Genomic DNA, 11703 nt, shown 5'->3' with positions numbered 1-11703 from the left:
CAGAGGACTGGGCTCCATCCCCAAAGTTTATAATCTGGTAGGTCCAGAGTGAGCATGAGAAGTTATGTCTCCAACAGTTTACCAATTGTTGCTGAACAAATGTGGGTAGATCCTTCTAAATTGTCTTATAGTATTACTAATTTCTTTTTACTCTTTGCAGTTTACAATGTAAGGGAAAACAATACATTTCTTTAACAGTGAAGTCTCCATCTGAATCATCTTGAAATTATTCGCTGATGGTTGAAAATGGGTGATATTTTAGCAGCACAGAACATGCATCTTTAATGACAAAAAAGCTACAGCGTTCACAGAACATTATAATTGCAATCTTTTTTCCTCATTATTTTCTTTCCTCCAATTAGCTGTTTCGAAATCAAGTTAAGGGCCATAGGTGACAAGGATGGACAAGAATTTCCATCGTCCTGTCAATAAAAATAAATCTCTAACATAAAAATGTCATACTCTTTTTGGCAATGACTGAAATCCAGTGATGTATTTAAAGGGGTCACATGAAAGCAAAAGAGTGTTTTGATATTTTGGACTTCTGGTTATAGCCAATATTTAATAGCTTGAATCAGACCAATCCCCCTGTTGAAAACAACTGTAAAACTTAGGCAATAACATAAAATAACTGTTTAAAAGGCCTTGAAAATAAACTATGTCTAGAGGACTCAAGGGGCTACAATTCACAAAATGAGTTAAGCTCCATATTCCCAAGGTTTTATTCCTGAATCTGTCAACTCTTGCATGGAAGAAAACTCTTGCTTCTTCCTAATAAGAAGAAGCAAGCACATTGGGCCAAGGAGACAGAAGCTTGAGTTTAGGGTGGACAAAGCAGCTAGGACTTTAAGGGCAAATATTTGAAATAAAGGAAACGTGTAACTGAGTATAAAATATGCATGTAATTTGCCCTTGAGTTGTTTGCAATTCAAGACTTGCATATTGTAGGATAAAACTTCAAGAACATTAGCAGAAATTAGCAGTTGCTGGAATATTAAAGAGCTGAGCTTCACAGTGACTTCAGCCACTATACAATGCTAGAGAGACATAAAAAAAGTTGAAATTCAAGGCCCTTTGAAGTGGAACAGCCCCTTTCACAGTTTTGTTTGAGACCCCAGAACATACAGCAGTTCTAACAAACTCTAAAGCCAAATCTCACCTAGATAAAAGTTGTGTATTCTATCCAGAATACATATTTATACAATTATGATAAAGATAACATCATTTACAGCCCCTAAATATTTGTACTTTGTCTAGGACCCCAATAAAAGTACAAGCTTACAACAAGCATACCAAACAGGACAAAGAAACAGAAACAGCGAGAGAGCATGTGCAGTAGATAATAGAAACAGATACACAGATGATTCACATTGCAAAGAGACAGGTACTTTAAGATAATTACAATTAATATGTTCCAGAAAATAGAGGAAAATGCTGAGTGCTGTGTCTCACATCTGTAATCCCAGCACTTTTGGAGGCCAAGACTGGTGGATCACTTGAGCCCAGGAGATTGATATCAGCCTGGGTAACATGGGGAGACCTCATCTCTACAAAAAATTTAAAAAATTGGCCAGGTGTGGTGGTATGTGCCTGTGGTTCCAGCTACTCTGGAGGCTGAGATGGGAGGTTTGCTTGAGCTCAGGAGGTCCAGGCTGCAGTGAGCTGTAATCACACCGCTGCATTCCAGCCTGGGTGACAGAGCAAAATTCTGCGAAGAAAAAGAGTGAAGGCAAAAGTGAAAGCAAAGGAAGGAGGGAAGGAGGGTGGGAGGGAGGGAGGGAAAGAAAGGGAGGGAAGGAAATGGAGGGAGGCAGGAAAGGAGGGAGGAAGAAAGGGAGGGAAGGAAAGGGAGGGAGGTAGAGGGGAAGGAAGGAAGGAGGGAAAGGAGGGGAAGGAGGGGAAGGAAGGAAGGAAGGAAGGAAGGAAGGAAGGAAGGAAGGAAGGAAGGAAGGAAGGAAGGAAGGAAGGAGAATGCTTGCAAGTCCTAAAAAAGTCAATTATAAATTTTACCACTGAAAAAATTGTAATTTAAACCTAAGAATTCAGTAGAATGTAATAGTAGAAAAAACATTATTTCACTGGAAATCATGTAAGATTGCTATAATCAAAAGGATGCAAATACATAAAAGAGCATAACAGTCTTAATGCACTTCTAATTGCAGTCCAGAAAGTGTGGAGAGGCAAAAAGATTCTGAAGCAATATTTGAAGAAATACTGGCTAATAATTTTCAAAAACTGGCAAAACAGTGAAATAAAGCATCAAGAATGAATAAAGAAAGTGTAATCATGAACTTCTAGCTAGATATCATTACTTAATTAGAATTTGGATATCTTAGTTTAGTTGTGTGACATACTTTGATCTTGTGGAGTATAGCGTGAGCTTTAGATCTTTGTGTTTGGGCTCTGTCATGCAACATGCTTAGGCTAATGAGATGACAGCAGACAAGACACAGAAGAAACTTGAAATATACTTTGATAGTCGTGCTTGCCCTCTGAGTCTTCTGCCATCACTATGAGAAGAAAATACTTCAGATAGCCTGCTGATCCAAGGGGGATGATGCACATATAGACCACCTGTGTGAACAGTCTTCCACCTTTGGCCACTTCCTGCTGAATTCACCAAAAATACCCAGCCCCAGCCAAACTTCAGATAGATGAATATGAATAAAAAACTGTTTTTTTTTTTGATGCTAGCTTTAAATTAATGGTTTGAAAGGTGATTTCTTAGCACTATGCAGAAATAGCAAAGAATATAAAATATTAAATACTAAATTCTCCAATTAAAAGACAAAGACTGACTGGAAAGATGCAGTAGACATACTTCTCCATATCCATGGTGGTAGTACATTTAGGAACTTTAGGCATTATGTATTAAGCAAATATAAAATAACTTTGAAAGGTAGAAAGAATATGGGAGATCAGCTAGGGGCATTGAAGTATAAAAGCCATGACATAGTGGTGAATTCCCTGTTTTTCTTGTTACCTCATATATTACAGACATGGATTTGAAAAAGTTGGCAACCTAGAAATGCCAACAGGTGCACACACAAAAGTCCTAATGAAATCCAGGTCTCTCCAGCCAAAGGACTAGAAAAGATGCAGGCTAGCAAAACACAAAACTTTTACTTAATAACTGTGTTACTAAAGCCAAATATCACAGAAAGAAAAATGTAGCCCCATCCCATTCATGTTAGCTAATACCAAGTGGAGAGACCAAACTTGCATCTTGCTCATGCTCTAACACAGTGCGCCAAGAATCCCTAGCCAGAGAAGACAATGTAGGGAGCCAGGATTTTAATTCCCACCAGGCAGTAAAGAGGCACTTCTCTCCCTATAGTAGATATTACGTGGGGATCCTGGACTAGAGAAGGTCAATGAGGAGGTAGAACATTCATCACTCCTCACTGGTAGCAAGGGCCACTCTCACTTGGGTGTCATTGAAGGCTATGCAAGGAGAAATAAAAGAAATTCCAGGTTAGTTCATTCTTGCGTTGCTATAAATAAATACCTGAATCTGGACAATTCATAAATAAAAAAGGTTTAATTAGCTCATGGCTTTGCAGATTTTACAGGAAGCATGGTGCTGGCATCTGCTTCTGGTGAGGTCTCATGAAACTTATAATCATGGCAGAAAGCGATGTGGAGCCATCATGTCATATGAGATGAAGACAAGTAAGAGAGAGAGGTGGCATGCACCAGACTCTTAAACAACCAGCTCCTGTGTGAACTAACAGAGAGAAAATGCCCTCATTACCAAAAAGACAGCACCAAGTAGTTCATGAGGGATCCACCCTCATGACCCAAATACCTCATACTAGGCCCATCTCCAACATTGGAGGTCACATTTCAACATGCAATTTGGAGGGGATAAACATCCAAATGATATCAAACTCCTTCCAGTCAGGGAGGTATCAGTGTTGGCCTAGTGAAGAGCCAGAATGCCTACCTCAACCAGAAGTATAGAAGAAAACACTCCTGTCTATGTCAAAGAGACTGAAAGGGAACCATTGAATTCTTTCCTCTTCTGTCAGTAATGAGGCAGCCCACACCCCACCCCCGTTCTTTCCCTTGTTTGGGAAAAAGTAACTGAAACAGAAGGCTTAAATAAGAGGCCAGGTTTCAACTAAGAATCTCTCATTATACTGAGAACCTGAAAGATCTCAATCTCAATGAAAAACAGACAAGCAACTGATGCATACACTTAGGTGACAGAAATGTTAGAATTATCTGAATACAATTTTAAGGTGGCCATTAAAATATTTTAATGAACAATTATGATTACTGTTGAACCAAATGTAAAAATACAAAGTCTAAACAGATCAACAGGAAGGCACAGCAAAGAAAGGGAATATACAAAGAACTAAATGGAAATTTAAGAGCTGAAAAAATTAAATAACTAAAACACAAAACTGAATAGATAGACTTGAGAACAGAATGGAGAGGACAGAAGAAAAAAAGCAGCAAACTGGAAGAGAAGCAATGGAAATTAAACAATCTGAATAACAAATGGGAAAAACGATGAAAAGAGTTGAGCATAGCTTTAGGCACCAGAGGGACTACAACCTTTGTGTCGTCAGCATCTCAGAAGGAAAAGAGAAAGAGAGAAGAAATAAACAATTCAAACAAATAATGGCTGATACCATTCCAAATTTGGCAAAAGACTTACACACAGATTCAAAAACCAAGTGAATAGAAAGAAGAAAAATGAAAATAAATCTACACTGAGACACATTATCAATTTCCGAAACTAAATACACTCTAAAACTTTTAAATGCCTTTTCTGTTGCTTTATTTAAATAGTGATAAGAGCACCCTGAGATTTACCCTTTAAATTTTTTCAGTGTATTATGCAGTATAGTTAACTATAGGCACAATCTTGCACAGGTAGATCACTCAAATTTATTCATCTTGAATAACTGAAACTTTACATGTACTGAATAGCAACTCCCCAGTTACCCCTGCTCCCAGCCCTGAGGGAGCCAACATTCTGTTCTCTGCATCTGAGTATGACTGCTTTAGATACCGCATATAAGTGGATTCATGCAGTAATTGTCCTTCTATGACTGGCTTATTTCACTTAGCATAATGTCCTCAAGGCTCACCTATGTTGCTATATATAGAAAAATTTACTTTTACATAAAACTGAATAATATTCTATTATATGTATATATCATGTTTTCTTTTTATAATTTTGTTTCAGAATCAGGGGTATAAACGCAAGTTTGTTATATAGGTAAATTCATGTCACTGGGGTTTTTTGTACAGATTATTTCATCAACCAGGTACTAAGCCTCATATCAAATACTTATTTTTTCTGCTCCTCTCCCACCTCTCAGCCTACACCCTCAAGGAGTCCTCAGTGTTTGTTGTTCTCTTCTTGGTGTTCCTGAGTCCTCTTTATTTAGTTCCCACTTCTCAGTGACAACATGTGGTATTTGGTTTTCTCTTCCTCTGTTAGTTTGCTAAGGATAATGGCCTACAACTTCATCCATGTTCCTGCATCTGTTATATTTTGACTTTTTATTAATAGCCATTCTGACTGGTATGAGATAATATCTTATTGTGGAGTTGATTTGAATTTCTCTAGTGATCAGTGATATTGAGCTTTTTTTCATAAGTTTGTTGGCTGCATGTTGGTCTTCTTTTGAAAAGTGTCTGTTCATTTCCTTTGCCCAACTTTTAATCACATTGTTTGTTTTTCTCTTATAAATTTAAGTATCTTATAAATACTGGATATTGGACCTTAGGCAGATGGATACTTTGGAAATTACATTTAAGTAATTTCCAAATGTAATTTTCAAAACTATCCATTTTTGGAGTTACTTAAATGTAATAGTTTTGGAAATTACATCTAAGTTTTTAATCTATCTTAAGATAAATTTTTTAGTATGGTGTAAGGAAGGGGTTCAATTTCAATCTTTTGCATATGGTTAGCCAGTCACCCCAGCACCTTTTAATGAATAGTGAGTCCTTTCCCCATTGCTTGCTTTTGTCACCTTTGTGGAAGATCAGATAGTCATAGATGCATGATCTTATTTCTGGATTCTCTATTCTGTTCTCTTGGTCTATATGTCTGTTTTGTAACAGTACCATGATGTTTTGGTTATTGCAACCCTAAAGTATAGTTGGCCATTGAACACTGATGCAAAAGTTTTCAACAAAATACTTGTAAACTGAATTCAGCAGCATGTAAAAAGGTTAATTCACCATGGTCAAGCAGGCTTCAGGTGATGTGATGCCTCCAACTTTGTTATTTTTGCTTAGGATTGCTGTGGCTGTTTGGGCCCTTTTTTGGTTCCATATGAATTTTTAAATAGTTTTTTTCTAGTTATGTGAAGAGTGTCAATGGTAGTGTGATAGGAATAGAATTGAATCTATAAATCGCTTTGGGTGGTATGACCATTTTATCAATATTGAGCCTTCCTATTCATGAGCTTGGGATGTTTTTCCATTTCTTTGTGTCATCTTTGATTTGTTTGAGTAGTGTTTTGTAGTTCTCCTTGTAGAGAACTTTCATCTCCCTGGTTAGCCATATTCCTGGGTATTTTATTTTTTGTGGCAATTGTGAATATAATTGCATTCTTGATTTGGCTTTTGACTTTGCTGCTGTTAGTGTATAAGAATGGTAGTGATTTTTGTACATTGATTTTGTATCCTGAAACTTTGCTGAAGTTGTTTATCAACTAAAAGAGCTTTGGGGACAAAACTATGGGGTTTTCTATATATAAAATCATATTATCTGCAAGCAGGGATTATTTGACTTCCTCTCTTCCTATTTGGATGTCCTTTATTTCTTTCTATTGTATGATTGCTATGGTCAGGATTTCCAAAACCATACTGAATAGGAGTTGTAAGAGAGAACATCCTCTTACAACTGTTTTGTGCTGCCTTTCAGAGGGAATGTTTCCAGCTTTTTCCCATTCAGTATGATGTTGGCTGTGAGGTTTTTTTTTTTTTTGTCATAGATGGCTCTTATTATTTTGAAGTATGTTTCTCCAATATCTAGTTGATTGAGGGTGTTAAACTTGAAGGGATGTTGAATTTTATTGAAAGTCTTTTCTTTGTCTATTGAGATAGTCATGTGTTTTTTTGTCTTTAGCTCTGTTTATGTGATGAATCATATTTATAGATTTGCATATGTTGAACCAACCTTGCATCTCGTGAATGAAGCCTACTAATTAGCTTTTTGATGTACTGCTGAATTCAATTTACAAGTATTTTGTTGAAAATTTTTTCATCAATTTTCATCAAGACTATTGTCCTAAAAATTTCTATTTTGGTTGTGTCTTTCCCAGTTTTTGGTATCAAAATGATTCTGCCCTCATAGAGTGAGTTGGAGAAAAGTCTCTCCTCCTCAATATTTTGGAATATTTTAAATAGGAATGGTACCATCCCTTCTTTGTACACCTGGTAGAATTCAGCTGTGATTCCATCTGATCCTAGGTTTGTTTTGATTGATAGGTTATTTATTATTGATTTAATTTCAGAGCCCATTATTGGTCTGTTCAGGGAATCAATTTCTTTCTGGTTCAGCCTTGGGAGGTTTTATGTGTCCAGGAATTTATCCATCTCTTCTGGGTTTTCTAGATTGTGTGCATATAGATGTTCATAGTTGTTTCTATTTCTGTGGGGTCAGTGGTAACATTCCCTTTGTCATTTCTAACTGGGTTTTTAAAATCTTATCTCTTTTCTTTTTTATTAGTCTAACTAGCAGCATATCTTCTTATTTTTTGTTTTTCAAGAAAAAACAACTATGAATTCGTTGATCTTTTCAGTAGATTTGTGTATCTTAATTTGATTCTGTTCGGTTCTGATTTTGGTTATTTCTTGTTTTCTGCTAGCTTTGTGGTTGATTTATTTGCATCTCTAATTCTTTCTGTTTATGCCATATTTTATTCACCCATTTCTTCATCAAGTTGTTTTCACATCTTGGCTAATATGAAAAATAATAAAGGGAACATGGGAGTGCAAATATTGCTTCTGGATTCTTATTTCAATTCTTTTGGATATTTGTCCAGAAGCGGGATTGCCAAATCATATGGTAGTCTATTTTTAATGTTTTGAGGAACCTCTATGCTATTTTTTATACTTTTTGCACCATTTTATATTCCCCATGACAGTGTGCAAGGGTTCCAATAGTCTTTCATGTTTACCTTTTATCTTAATATCACAATAATAACAACTTAAATGTGGATTAACCATCCTTACTGTGGTTTTGATTTGCGTTTACCTAATGATTAATGACACAGACCATTTTCTTAATTTACTTGTGGATCATTTGTATTTCTTCTTTGGAGATACGTGTATTCAAGTCTTTTGCCTATTTTTTGAAATTAATTTTATTATTTTATTTAGTATGGCTACATAATAGGTATATATATTTATAGAGTACACATGATGTTTTGACAAAGGCATACAATGCATGATATAGTCACATCAGGGTAATTGAGGTATTCACCACTTCAAGCATCTATTATTTCTTTGTGTTAGGAACATTCCAATTCCACTATTTTCATTATTTAAAAATATATAATAAATAAATTATTATTGGCTGTTATACTATCCTGTTATACTATCAAACAGTAAATCCTGTTAATTCTAACTATATTTTTGCACCCATTAACCATCTCCACTCCCTGCCATCCCAATCTCTGCTACCCTTCTCAGCCACCAGTCACAATCATTCTACTCTCTATCTTTGTGTGTTCAGTTGCTTTCAATTTTAGCTCCCACATATGAATGAGAATATGCAAAATTTATCTTGCTGAGCATGGCTTATTTTCTTAATATAATGTCCTCTAGTTCTCAGGGTGTTGCAGATGACAGGATTTCATTCTTTCTATGGCTGTATAATATTCCATTGTGTATTTTATCATTATTTTAGAGTGTACTTCGTCTACTTATATACATAAAAAAGTAAGTTAACTGTAAAACTGCCTCTGGCAGTTCTGCCAGAAATAAGGCATTGCTATCATAGGAGATGGCAGCTCCATGGGTGTTATTGCTTTTGAAGATCTTTCAGTGAGACAAGATATGGAGGCGGAACACAGTAATATTGATGATTCTGACCCTTTGTAGGCCTAGGCTAATATATGCATTTATATCTTAGTTTTTACAAAAAAAAATTTTTTTTAAGTCGAAAATAGAAAAAAGCTTAAAGAATAAGATATAAAAGAAAAAACACTTGTCTACAGCTGTACAATGTATTTTTGTTTTAAGCTAAGTGCTATTACAATAGTCAAAAAGTTAAATAAGTTAAAACATTTATAGTTAAAAAAATACAGTCCGCTAAGGTTAATTTTTATTGAAGAAAGAAAAATATGTTTAATAAATGATTGCAGCCTAAGTGTACAGTATTTATAAAGTCTATAGTAGTGTAGAACATGTCCTAGGACTTCGCATTCCTTCATCACACACTCACTGATTCACATAAACAAGTCCCAGTCCTGCAAGCTTCATTCCTAGTAAGTGTCCTACTCAGTTATGCAATTTTGTAATATTTTATATAATATTTTTACATTGCCTTTTCTATCTTTAAATATGTTTAGATGGACAAATACTTGTCATTGTGTCACAAATGCCCACAATATTCAGTACAGCAACATGCCATATAGGTTTGCAGCCTAGGAACGATAAGTTATGCCACATAGCCTAGGTGTGTAGGAGATATCATCTAGGCTTGTGCGAGTATACTCTGTGACGTTTGCACAACTACAAAATATCCTAAGGAAGCATTTTTTAGCACCTGTCCCCACCATTAAGTGTTGCATGAGACTGTGTTAGAAAAGAGGAAAAATCACAAATCAAAAATCTAAACTCTTATCTCACAAACTTAGAAACCGAACAGAAAAATAAACTCAAAGTAAGAATAAATATGTGAATGATAAATATAAAAGCAGAAATCCAATGAAGTTGAAAACAGAAAATTGTAGAAAACATTAATGAAACAAAGAGCTGGTTCTTTGAAAATATTTAAAAAATTTACAACCCGTTGGATTACACTGCTGAATACACACAGTGATTTGAATGAATTTCCAGAGAATCATGCAGAGTAAAAAAAATGTCATTCTCAAGAGGTTTATATTGTACAATTCCTTTTACATAACATTCTTGAAATGGTACAATTACATAAATGGAGAAAAAATTAATGATTTCTCAGAATTAAGAAAAGTATGTGGTGTCTATACAAGGGCAACATGATACATGTATGCATTGTAGTTATTAAATCAGGCTAATTAACATGTCTGTCACCTCACATACTTTTCTTCATAGTGAAAACAATAGATATAAATTATTTCAGGGCATTCAAAAGACCAACAGTATATGAAAAAAATGCTCAACATCACTAATCATCAGGGAAATGCAAGTCAAAGTCACAGTGAGATATAATCTTCCTGTAGTTAGAATGGCTATTATTAAAAAGACAAAAAATAAGAAATGCTGTTGAGGATGCAGAGGAAAGGGAGCTCTCATATGCTGTAGATGGGATGTAAAGTAGTATAGCCATCATGGAAAACAGTATAGAGACTTTGCAGAAAACTAAAGCTAGAAATACCATATGATCCAGTGATCCTACTACTGGGTCTTATTCAAAGGAAAAAAAAATCACTATATCAAAGGAATACCTGCACCCTCATGATTATTGCAGCACTGATAGCTGAGATATGGAATCAAATTAAGTGTCCATCAATGAATGAATGGATGCTTTTTAATGAGGTATATATACCCAATGAAATACTACTATTCAACCATGAAAAAAGAATGAAAGCCGGGCACGGTGGCTCACACCTGTAACCCCAGCACTTTGGGAGGCCAAGGTAGGCAGATCACTTGAGGTCAGGAGTTTGAAATGAGCCTGGCCAAGAAGGCAAAACCCTGTCTCTACTAAAAATGCAAAAATTAGCTGGATGTGGTGGTGTGTGCCTATAGTCCCAGCTACTCAGCCAGAGAATTGCTTGAACCCAGGAAGCAGAGGTTGCATGAGCCAAAATCGTGCCACTGCCTTCCAGCCTCGGTGACAGAGTGAGATTCTGTCTCAAAAAATTATATATATAATGGAAAAAAAAAAATAAAATCCTGTCATCTGCAGCAACATAACTGGAGGTCATAACATTAAGTAAAATAAGCCAGGCACAGAAAGACAAATATTGCATGTTTACACTCATTTGTGGGAGTTTAAAAAGTTAATCCCATGGTAGTAGAGAGTAGAATGATAGTTCTTAGAGACTAGGAAGGGTGGTGGGGATGAAGTGATGTTGGTTAATGGATACAAACATACAGTTAGACAGGAGTAAGTTCTAGTGTTTGCTAGCACAGTAGGGTGACTACAGTTGACAATATACTGCAAATTTCTTTTTTTATTTCCAACTTTCATTTTAAGTTCTGGGGTACATGCACAGGATGTGCAGGTTTTTTACATAGGTAAAAGTGTGGCATGGTGATTTGCTGCAGAGATCATCCCATCACCTAGATATTAAGCCTAGCATCCATTAGCTATTCTTCCTGGTGCTCTCCCTCCTCCCACCCCCAATGCTCCAACAGGCCCCACAGTGTGTTGTTCCCCCTCCATGTGTCTCCATCATCCAGCTCCCACTTATAAGTGAGAACACGTGGTATTTGGTTTTCAGTTCCTATGTTAGTTTGCTAAGTATAATGGCTTTCAGCTCCATCCATGTCCCTGCAAGGAAATGATCTTGTTTCTTT

This window comes from Sapajus apella, unplaced genomic scaffold, assembly GCF_009761245.1.
Source record: "Sapajus apella isolate SASKATOON/1434 unplaced genomic scaffold, GSC_monkey_1.0 scaffold13, whole genome shotgun sequence".
NCBI lineage: Eukaryota > Metazoa > Chordata > Mammalia > Primates > Cebidae > Sapajus > Sapajus apella.
Note: the sequence above shows the minus strand (reverse complement) of the source record.